Here is a 12,545-nt window from a genome sequence, read left to right on the forward strand (position 1 = left end):
TGACTGATGTATGTGGCTTTAGCTCCAGGGAGATGAAGAAAGCCTCATCTCCTGATGAGATCCGGTTACGTCCTTAACTGATGATTGCATTACTGTATCTGCTTATAACTACAAGTCATCAAGCAATTCTATCTCTCTGTAACATAGTAGAAAAGGTCAAGAAGTGTGCTGCCAGCTTATTTTTATTTTTTCTAATACATGCTTATCAGTTATTCCCATGTGGTAGGTACAATAGGATGTGGATATAGATATACAGTAATAACTCGGTTTTTGAACGCTTTGGAACTTGAATTGCTTGGTATTCAAACGAAAATTTACCCAGAAGTAGTATTTGGAATTTGAACTTTGCTCGTTTTTTCGAACGTTTTTGCGAGCGTGGATAGTGGGTTGTACCTGGCGAGTTAAGCAGTGGTGAGGCTTCACATACAGTACAGTGCTGTATAAGACTGCTGGAGTGCATATACAGTGCAGTAGTAGTACAGGCAGTGCACCACCATCTCCCATACATTACAGTGCTTGGATGGGGGGGACGCTATACAGTAAAGGATGGGTGAGGAGTTGGTGACTACTGTACTATAATTGCTGGTTCTAATGAACATTTTTTGTTTAATGTCCTGTACAGTATAGTGCTGTTCTGTACTGTAGTGATTATACTGAGCACTTCTCAGTGTAATAAATAAGTATTGTAGGTAATTATTGGTGGCTGCTGGAACCACATTTACATTATTTCCTATGGGAAGACACTGCTCGGTTTTCAAACTGCTTGGTTTTCAAACTGCCTTCCGGAACCAATTAAGTTCGAGAATCGAGGTACCACTGTGTGTGTGTGTGTGTATATATATATATATATATATTGAATTAAATAAGCAATCTCATTGGTTACTATGGGCAACTGCTCCATTGAAATTCAGAACATGGTTTGTAAATCTCCCTCTTAGTTTACATAACATTTTGGGGCTTTTCGGTTATTTGTGGTTACAGTGTGGGCAGGTGTATCTAGTCAATACAGAACTGTCCTATACTTTGTGCAAGGTACAGTGACAAGCCTAGACTACTTGAATAACATCAATAGCTAGTTATTGCGCCTCTGCATGAAGAACACAGGCCAAAAGTCATATATGAACAATAATGCTCCAGCTTCTCAATGTTGCATCATTGCTGGAGACTGGGGTATATCAAATGGAGTCGAGATGCCATGTAGAGGCTGGTAACTCTGTACTACAGAACCACAATGACCTGAGGGCCGCCCTTCAAGATGCCATGCCTCAGCAAATATAAGTTGATTTGTGAACAAGAGATGTTGTCAAGCTGTGATTGGTCCGCAAGGGAACATGACTAGTTATTAACCCCTAGACGACCCTGCATCTGATTACTTGTATGCAGTCATCCCTGGTGTCTAGTGGGGTGAATGGCCCCCCCGGGACGTTGTCCCGGAGGAGTGATCCACATATCCTTTACCGGCCGGGGTCAGCGCTGCAGCAGGCAGAAGCAATCGAGTGCCTATCTCATTGATCTATGCTGTATAACTATACAGCATAGATCTTAATGAGAGATTAGTGTGCCTATACTAGAAGTCCCTCAGGGTGGAATAACCGTAACCCCCGGGGGGCTTCTAGTATATGTGTAAAAAAAAAACTCCCCTAATAAAAGTTTGAATCACCCCCCTCCCCCCTTTTCCCATGTTATAAATAAAAATAAATAAGTATGTTGGTTATCGCCGCGTGCGTAGTCGCCCAAACCATTAATTTATCCTGATCTCGCATGGTAAACGGCGTAAGCAAAAAAAAAATCCCTAAGTGCAAAATTGCACATTTTTGGTCGCATCAAAACCAGAAAAATTGTAATAAAAAGCGATAAAAAAGTCGCATATGCGCAATCAAGGTACCAATAGAAAGAACACATCATGGCGCAAAAAATGACACCTCACACAGCCCCATAGACCAAAGGATAAAAGTGCTATAAGTATGGGAATGGAGCAATTTTAAGGAACATATATTTGTTAACAATGGTTTACATTTTTTACAAGTCATCAAATAAAATAAAAGTTATACATGTTACATATCGTTCTCGCAACTTGAGGAACATGCATAACGAGTCAGTTTTACCCCAGGGCGAGCAGCGTAAAAACGAAAAAAAAAAAATAAGAGAAATGCGTTTTTTGGGGGTTTTTTCCAATTTCACCACACATTGAATTTTTTTTTCTGGTTTTGCAGTGTACTTAATGAAAAAATTCAGCATGTCATTGCAAAGTACAATTAGTGGCGTAAAAAATAAGGGCTCATGTGGGTTTCTAGGTGAAAAAATGCAAGTGCTATGTCCCTTTAGGCACAAGGAGGAAAAAGCGAAAACGCAAAAATTGAAATTGGCCGGGTCCTCTAAGGGTTAAAGGGAAGCAGTCAGCACGATTGTGCTGATATGGCTCCCGGCTGCACACTAAAAATCTACTGTGTAGCTCTCCGAGCATACCAGCCACATCTGCAGCAGATATAAATATCCCTGCCAACAATGCCACAGTTGAAGCCCTTGGCAGCCATTGGTGGGTCGACCTAGAGGGGGTGGGGCCTAGACCTTTAGGCCAGCCTGTTCCAATGGCTGGTGAGGGGGCTGGGCCAATAGTGACATTGTGGGCGGGGCTAAGTGGCGGCCATGCTGCGAGGCCCCGCCCACTTAACAATCTGCAGTTGATAAAAGATGACTTTTTACTTGAACAAGCACCATGACGTATGATAGAAAATAAAGTATGAAAACTGCAAAATTTACCCTTTACACCTGTGTAGAGATGTCAGAATGCACAAAGGGGGTGACAGTGTCACTTTAACTTCTTCCATCTGGTCCTCTAAGCAGTATACCTTCATGACAAGAGGGGGCAGGTGTATGTTGTAAGCGATCGATATCGGTGCAAAACCAGGCAGCTGTTGGACATTTTGTGTGGGCAAAACTACAACATGCACCACACCTTCTTGGTCAGGGAAGGAAGCGTAGTGCTGGATAACAGAACAGGTAGGAACAAAAATGTACCAAAAAACCCACCTTTTGACGATTTATTGATAGATTCACGTAAAGAGAATCTGTGGCCCCTGCTGACTTACTTGTTTTAGTAAATATTTGTGTTTCTCATGAAATAAAAATTCAGAAGGGGACTCTTTTATAGCTTAGTGTTATACCATTTCTATGTAATTGGGGTGTAACAAATTGGGGGCATATCCCTACACTGACTGCGTTTACACAGACAGATTTATCTGACAGATCTTTGAAGCCAAAGTCAGGAACAGACTATAAACAGGGAACAGGTCATAAAGGAAAGACTGGGATCTATCCTGTATTCAAATCCATTCCCGGCTTTGGCTTTGCCTAAAGGTATTATGAAGCTTAGCAATCTTCGGGCAATGTGTACCAATGCTCGCAGCTTAGGAAACAAGATCTGTGAGCTGACGGCCATTATGTCTAGAGATGATTTGGACCTTGTTGCTGTAACAGAGACCTGGTTCAAAGAGTCTAATGATTGGGACATAGTTATACCGGGATATATTTTGTACAGGAAAGACAGAGCAGAGAGAAGGGGAGGCGGGGTAGCTATTTATGTCAGGGATAGTCTTAAATTGACAGTCATCCAAAATACATATAAAGAGCTGGAGACTCTCTGGGTTTGTATGCAGTCCAAAGAGGGATCTGTTATTAGGGTAGGTGTTATCTATAGGCCTCCGGGGCAAAGCGAGGACTATGATAATATGCTGATAGATGAAATTACTAAAATGTCATTAAAGGGGGACATTGTAGTTATGGGTGAGTTCAACATGCCAGATGTGGATTGGAATATCCCTTCTGCACTTACATGTAAAAGCAAGAATGTAATGGAGGCCCTTACAGGGGCATCTCTAAAACAGCTAGTGAAGTCACCAACCAGAGGAGAGAACATTCTAGATTTAGTATTTATTAATGGGGATCGGGTGTCTGAAGTTAGAGTGGAAGAAAATCTAGGTTCCAGTGACCACCAGTGTCTATGGTTTGACGTACAAACTGACTACGTCCAATCCCATACTACAACAAGAGTATTGGATTTTAGGAAGACAGATTTTAATAAAATGGGGGAGTATTTAGATAAAGAATTAAGAGGGTGGGATAAAACATCGGGAGCGAGCACTCAGTGGGCAGAATTAAAAAATGCCATATTAAAGGCATCTAGACTACATGTATGAGAAGTTAGCAAAAGTAAAAGGAAGAAGAATCCATTATGGTTTACTAGAGAGGTTAAGGCCATTGTAAAAGGAAAAAAGGCAGCGTATAGGAAGTATAAGGAGACTGGGAATGAAGCTGACAGAGAGACGTATAAAAGTATACAGAAGGAGGCAAAGCAGATTATAAATGCTGCTAAAGCCTCAAAAGAAGAAGAAATGGCAAAATCTGTCACTGCGGGGAATAAAACCTTCAGATATATAAGTGACAGGAAGAAGAAGAAGAATGGCTGCAGCATTACTAAAATAAGTAATGGGGAGAATAAGTTTATTGATGGAGATAAGGCGGTCGCTGACTATTTGAATAGTTACTTCTGCTCAGTGTTTTCAGAAGGCGGCCTTCACAATCACAGGATGGTTGGACACAGCATTGCCTCCTGTTATATGGGTTCAGCTCCAGTATTTTCAGATGAACTTGCCCGTTTAAAGCTGAATAAGGCGATGGGTCCAGATGGGATCCATCCCATGGTTCTTAAAGAACTCAGATCTGTGATTGCTGCCCCCCTGACAGATCTGTATAACCAATCCCTGCTAACAGAAGATGTCCCCGATGATTGGAGAACAGCCAATGTTATACCAATCCACAAGAAGGGGAATAGAGAAGAGCCCAGTAACTACAGGCCAGTGAGCCTGACATCTGTAGTAGTGAAAATGATGGAAACTCTTCTAAAAAAAGAAGATAATGGATCACCTAAGAATGAACAATTTGATGGATCCAAACCAGCATGGCTTTACTGAGGGCCGATCATGTCAGACTAATCTCATTGATTTCTTTGATTATGCCACAAAAGTGCTGGATGAAGGTGGTGCTGTGGATATTGCCTATCTGGACTTCAGCAAAGCTTTTGATACAGTTCCCCATAAAGAGCTGATAGAGAAGTTGGAGAAAATTGGACTTAATTCCTGGATAGTTCCGTGGATTTGTGGTTGGCTGAAGGATAGATATCAGAGGGTTGTTGTTAATGGTGTATATTCCGAGCAGAGACTGGTTACAAGTGGTGTGCCACAAGGGTCTGTTCTGGGTCCTATTCTTTTTAATATGTTTGTAAGTGACATAGGAGAAGGGTTGGTAGGTAAAGTTTGTCTGTTTGCTGACGACACAAAAGTGTGCAATAGGGTTGATATTCCTGGAGGTGTCAGTAATATGGAAAACGATTTAGCTTTGCTAGATAAGTGGTCCAAACAGTGGAAATTGAAGTTCAACATTTCCAAATGTAAAATAATGCACTTGGGGAGGAGGAATCCTCTATCCGAGTATCACATTGGCAGTACTGTGTTGGAAAAGACTTCAGAAGAGAAGGATTTAGGGGTAATGATATCGGACAGCCTTAAAATGAGTCACCAGTGCGACCAGGTGGTGGGGAAAGCAAATTGTATGCTGGGGTGTATAGCTAGAGGTATAACCAGTAGGAAAAGAGAGATTGTGATCCCGCTGTATAGAGCTCTGGTGAGGCCACATCTGGAATACTGTGTCCAGTTCTGGAGACCTCACCTAAAAAAGGACATTGATAACAAAGAACGGGTCCAAAGACGGGCTACAAAAATGGTGGAGGGTGTGAGAAATAAACCATATCAGGAAAGACTTAAAGATTTGAATCTGTATAGTCTGGAGGAAAGAAGGGAAAGGGGGGACATGATTGAAACCTTTAAGTATGTTAAAGGACTAAATAAGGTTCAGGAGCGAAGTGTTTTTAGTAAAAAACTGAGCTCAAGAACAAGAGGACACAGTGAGAGGTTAGTTGGGGGAAAGATCAGAAGCAATGTGAGAAAATATTATTTTACTGAAGTAGTAGATACCTGGAACAAACTTCCAGCAGAGGTGGTTGGTAAATCTACAATAACAGAATTTAAACACGCCTGGGATAAACATATAACTATCCTAAGATAATAAGAAAGAAAATACTAAAAGGGCAGACTAGATGGACCCAGTGGTCTTTTTCTGCCGACAATCTTCTATGTTTCTAAAAATCTGTCAGATAAATCCGTCTGTGTAAACGTGCCATGAGACTATCCAATCAAAACTGACAGTGTAGGGATACGCCCCTAACTGTTGACACCCAATTGACTATTTATTTGTTAATTTCTAGTAAGAATAAAATAGAAACAACATTACAGAACGGTAAGAAAGAAGATGTTCTTAGTTGTTGTTTCCTGATAATTGTAAGTACTTACTAAAATAGAAAGGTCTGGGGAGGCCACAGGTCCCTTTTGAAGACATATTTCAGCATGGACATGGCACATAATATGTGAGAACTGGGATCACCTGCTCAGCTGTTTCTCTAACTTTTCTAGACATGGATGAGAGACCACCTCTTTATTCATTCTCTGCCTAGATTTATTGGCTTCTTCATAGGATACCCCAGTGGATATATCATAGATTTTCATGTTGGAAATACCTCTTTAAATATAATAAGCTGTATATAGTATTGTGATTTATAAAAAAAAAAAAAACCTGAAGATAAAAAGAGAGGTGGCCAGAATTATAGATGAAGACAAATGGTGAATAAAAGAATGATGGTAAATGTCGACAAGTCAGTTTAAAACTGCTCAGTGTCAAAAGAAAGATTTATGGAGTTCGAAAGGAATTCCCATTCTGTCAGTATGATTGATCATACTGGGGGAAGCAAGTTACCATCACTGCAAAAACATGCATCTAGCAGTTGAGATAGACTTACCTGGATTAATCATAATTGAAATTAAGTTTTATCATCCCTGTTCCATTTTCAATCGGACATTACTCTTTAGGGTGCCTTCACACGGAGCGGATTTTCAGCTGCGGATCCGCAGCGGATTTGACTAAATGAATGAACACAGCATCAAATCCGCACCATTAAATCCGCTGCAGATCCGCAGCAGATTTGACAGTGCGGATTTAATGCTGTGTTCATTCATTTAGTCAAATCCGCTGCGGATCTGCAGCGGAAAATCCGCTCCGTGTGAAGGCACCCTCAAGGGGTTTTCCAGCATTAGAGAAACAATAGTGGACTTTTTATTCCAAAAATGGAGTCAATTGTGTAAATGGCCATCTTCTGGTATTACAAGTGAGTAATGTTAAGCAGTAATACTATACAACCTATGGACAAGTGAGTCACCTTTCTGAGGAAATAAACAGAATATCCTAACTCATACTACACCTTTAACCCCATTCTGCCTTGTGACACAATAGAATGCTCCAGTAAGTAAGTCATTCCCAGGCTATGTTCACACAACGAAAGATTCATATTAATTACAGCCGTTGTTCCAGATTTGAAACAATGGCCGTGATTAATACGAACCTTACATTGTGCTGCCCTTTATGGAATCCCGTCCAGAGTGTGTACATATAGTATACACTCCACCCGGAATCCCTAGCGGCGCCGCAAACAACTGACATGTCAGTTTTCTACAGCCGCTATTCAATGAATAGCGGCCGCAGAGAGCCTGTCAGTGAACACAATGGAGGCTGTGTGCGGCTGTGTGCAGCAGGGAATTCGGATGCAGGCGCACACTGATGCGCCCGCATCCAAATTCAGCGGCGGTGAGGATCAGCGGCCGGTACGGCAGTACTGGCCAGGATGATCTTCTCTGACACCGGCCGTTCCGTCACCAGGCCTGGGTAACGGAACGGCCAGTATCTTACTTTGTGTGAACAAATGCGTAAAGGGGTATTCCACCCAAGAGTTAAAAAATGAAATGCTCCCAAATCTAGCTGGTCTTACTCATCAAGTTTCCCTAAGTATTTTAAGCCGTCTTTCTAGCTTCCATCATTTCTGAGCTACAAGTTTTTCTAAAAACTGGGCTGTATCCAAGGTGGCGCCATCCAGAAAACTACATCTTCCAGAATGCATTGCACCTCAGAGCCAACTGCCAAGTATCCGCCTCATCTTGTTGTATCTGCCCATTGCTGGTTCAATCTGCTTCTGTTTTAGGGTGCGTTCACATGTACAGAATCCGCTGTGCATCTGTTGGGGATCTGCCTCAGATCTGCACCATGAAATCAGCTGTGATACGCTACCTGTGAAGCTACCTTTACATTGTAAAGAAAATTTCAATCTATCTGTTATCCACAGCAACTCTTATGGTATGGCAGTGTTAGGTATTGGGAGTTCTTTGAGATTCTGAGGGAATTGGGAGTTGCCTTGGTCAGGTAATTTAAAGGGGAACTCCAGGTAGAGGTTAAAAAAAATTGAAACTTCTGCAGAAGCATATAGCATTACTTACCTGTCTATCCCTGTTTTGAAACTACCAAAAATCCATTTGTTGGGGGTGGTGTTGTTCTGTATTGTGTTTCTGTCCTTCTTGATTGAGCAGTTGTCAGAATGCAATGCTTTCCCTCAGCTGATCATCACAGTCCCCCACCCATAACAATCAGTAAAATTAGTGCTGCACCTGTTTCTGGCCGGTCAGAGATGGTGAATCACTTAGGGGATTGGGGGATACAGCCGAGCCTCCTGTGATATCACACCCTGCCCCCTGTCTGCATCATCAGCCCAGGCTCGGACTGGCCCACAGGGGAGCAGGGGGATCCCCCTGTGGGCCCTACCCATTGGTGGGCCCCTGAGCAGAAGGTCTGCATCCCTGTTTAGCAGCTTCAGGATGACATATATTCCCCCAGTTAGTTTCATGGGACTTCACCTTTCAAAAAACTTAAGTGGACGGCTGTGCTGTTTGCATAGAGCAGGGATGGGGAACCTTTGACCCTCCAGCAGTTGCAAAACTACAACTCCCATCATTCCTGGACAGCTCCTATACACTGGAACAGAGATGGGGAACCTTCTGCCTTCCAGCTGTTGCAAAACTACAACTCCCATCATGCCTAGACAGCCTTCGGCTGTCCAGGCATGAAGGGAATTTTAGGATAATGGATTGTCGACCAGTTAAATATAAGTAGAGTCTTTCCACATTTTGTATGACTATAAATGTTTCATTTATTCATATTCATACTATGCCATGATTAAGGGACTACGTCCTGAAATGCGTCGGCGCATGTTTTTATCGTTTTGTCATCCATTTTAAGATGTGAATAATCACTGAACAGTCCTAATAGGGGACTGAAAACAACAGACCAAACACAAATCAATAATAAGCACAGATAGGTCCCTAATAATTCTAAAACATAACTTTTACTGATATACTAAAAAGCACAAAGAAAATCCAAACTTAAACCTTGTGAGAAAACCTCCACCTTATAAAAAACCAGGCATAAAGAGCCCCATATACGTATTGATGCATGCCACATATAAATACATACATGAATACACACAAGCTTGCAAGCCATACGCTTTAGCCCTGCATGCAATGGACGACCCGAGGTCCACGTGAGTGAGCGTCTCTGAGCACTCTCAGGACGCCATTGTTTTCAGTACCGCCGCAATATTTTTATGTGATTAGCGGTACATGGTATTTTTGTTCCCTACCCTTTTGAGATGTTGTACTCCCCTGATGATTATCTGTATGAAACACGGTGTCGGGAGCTTAGGTAGGGGTAATATAGGGATAGTGGTGTAGTATTAGTACGGGGCAGGGGCCGCCCTTTCTAGGGCGATAACTCCGACAGTCCCTGAGCGAGTAGGGCTAGTTGTGGTGCACCCAACAGGGACCCTTAGGGTCAGGTGCTCCCTAATTTAGACGGTCTCATTATCTATACCGTGATCTCTAGCCCTACAGGTGGATACACACTACACACTTCGGTTTTTACTGTTTATATGGTTGTGTGTATTCATGTATGTATTTATATGTGGCATGCATTAATACGTATATGGGGCTCTTTATGCCTGGTTTTTTATAAGGTGGAGGTTTTCTCACAAGGTTTAAGTTTGGATTTTCTTTGTGCTTTTTAGTATATCAGTAAAAGTTATGTTTTAGAATTATTAGGGACCTATCTGTGCTTAACATTTTAAGATGTGAAATGAAGATTCTACTTTTATTTAACTGAATAGGTGGACAATCCATTATCCTATGATTCCTGCTTCCACCTGTTGGCACCAGGTGTTTTCATCTACCTGTTCCTTCCCAGGATCCCGCCACACAAACAGAGGACTAAGCACAAGATACAAGGGTGATCTGACTGCAACCTGTTTTCTACATGAAGGGAATTGTAGTTTTGCAACAGCTGGAAGGCAGAAGGTTCCCCATCCCTGGCATAGAGTGTCTGACCAGTTACTAACAGTGAGCGAGCATTGCCGGTCACATACATATACTGTGCAAAGTCGCTATAGTAATGTGAAAGGTTTGGCGCTGGGTATATCTGGTGTATGTAGGGTGGGCCCCTAGAATAAAATATTCCCTGGTGGGCCCAAGGTACCCCAGTCTGACACTACAACAGCCTGTCCTCAGCAAACACACACAATGTGACACAGAGGCATGGAATATTTGTCTCCTAAGGTGGGAAAGCAGAAGCAGCAGGAGAAAATGTGAATTGGCACAGAGGCCATTTTTCTTCACTTCCTGGATTTCTATCAGCTTCCAGTGTGGCAGAACCGCACAGATATGGTAATACATTGTATAGACACATCTATATAACTTTTAATGTACTTTTAATAGAAAACAAGTTTTTCTTATCCAGAGTTCCCCTTTAAGTGTGTTCTCTTTATAGCACACTTCATGAAGTTAACCAGCTCCATTAAAGTTAAGTTTAGCAGGATTTATTCAGGTATATACAGTAAACTGTAACAGAAAAAAAATCAATGGTGACAGTGATTAAATGCTTTCTAGCACCCACACATTCTGGCTGCTTCTTACACTGGGAATACGTTACAGGTATCTGAGTTTCACCAGTCCTATCCTGTAATCCATCTGATTTCCACTGAGCTGAATTATCTCCACTTGTGGCAAATCCAGCTCCTTATCTCTGGCTGCTGTTTTCACATAAATCTGTCTTTCTCTATCTCTGTCACTACCTCAATCCCAACAGGACCTTGCTTCCTTTTACCTCACACAAAAGGACCTTGTTTCATTTTTCTTCACACACAGGACATTGCTTCCTTTTATCTCACACAACACTGAATGGATTCCTTTCCTGATTCTTTTATGCCCCTCCTCTCTCAACATGCACAACACAACTCTTACTGTTAACTCCCTCACTGCTGGACAACTAGCAATGTTGTGTGCTGGCACTACTGGCATTTTCTAGTTGCCAAACAGAGGTAATTAATTAACCCGTGACAGTGACAGTCAAGCTTACTCTGAGCCACAATCCATCTACATGAATAGATTTGCAAGAGAGAGAGAGATGAAACAACTATTTCCTTTCCCCTATACTGCTCTGGAGGCTGTCACTATACTGCTCTGGAGGCCAGGTTATCACTGGTGTGATGTCAGTGATGGGTTCTGTTAGATATGAGGTGTTACAGCTTGCCTGGCAACAGATGAAACAGAGTTCATTGGACTTTGGTCTCAGAAGGGAGGGGGAGGACAGAGGAGCTGAGACAATGGGGACCAGGAAGTGAGGATTTTCTGCAGCTTTAGAGTCAGGATGTGCTGCAAACAAATGGCCCAATTCATGTAAAGTGAACCTATTACAAACAATCTTAGATTATGGGCAGGGAATTCAAAAGGGTAAAATACCCCTGCAAATACAGTACCAATTTGCATACCTATTATACATTTCCTCTAATACAATTGTGTATACAATAAAAGGCAATCAGGATATAGCAGAGACATCTGTGGTTCAAATGGGTCACGGAAATCTTTGTAGCTACATACTTTTTTAGGATAACTGTTTCTAATTTCTTAATCCAAAAACACTTCAGATTTCCTCTATTTTTTCCTACTTTCTCCCTCCAACTTGCTTCAGTTAATTCAAGAATCTGCAACTTTCAAGGTCTATCTATAGCCAGACCACTGCTTCTAGTACAGAGTGGTCGGTAACCTAGACAACGAGCTGTAAACAAGGGAAGAAAAAGAGCAGCATATCAGGAGAAGGAGGCAAGCTAAATAAATGCGTAAAAAAAAATATTTAACTTTACAAGCCTAACAAGTTTTACTAGGTTGCTTGAAATGGGAATTAACCCATTGTAATACAGTGGCCATAGTTTATTACGGCCGCTGTATTCTTCAGCAAACTATGGCCTCTGTATTACATGTTCCTGCGTCCGACACTGCCATATTGGCTGCAGGAACATTATATTTTTTTCCATTTAGATTGTGGGCACAAATTAAGCATTGAATACAATGTGAAGTATGGCCGGCAATTGTACTTTACATTGTATGCACAACTATTTTCTACAGCTGTCGTTTAACAGCGGCCGTAGTGTATATTGTGTCTACATTATGGCCATTGTTGCATTGAAATGAATGCAAACATCTTAATTTTATTACCAACAGACGTTCTTT

This window comes from Dendropsophus ebraccatus, chromosome 2 (assembly GCF_027789765.1).
Source record: "Dendropsophus ebraccatus isolate aDenEbr1 chromosome 2, aDenEbr1.pat, whole genome shotgun sequence".
Lineage (NCBI taxonomy): Eukaryota > Metazoa > Chordata > Amphibia > Anura > Hylidae > Dendropsophus > Dendropsophus ebraccatus.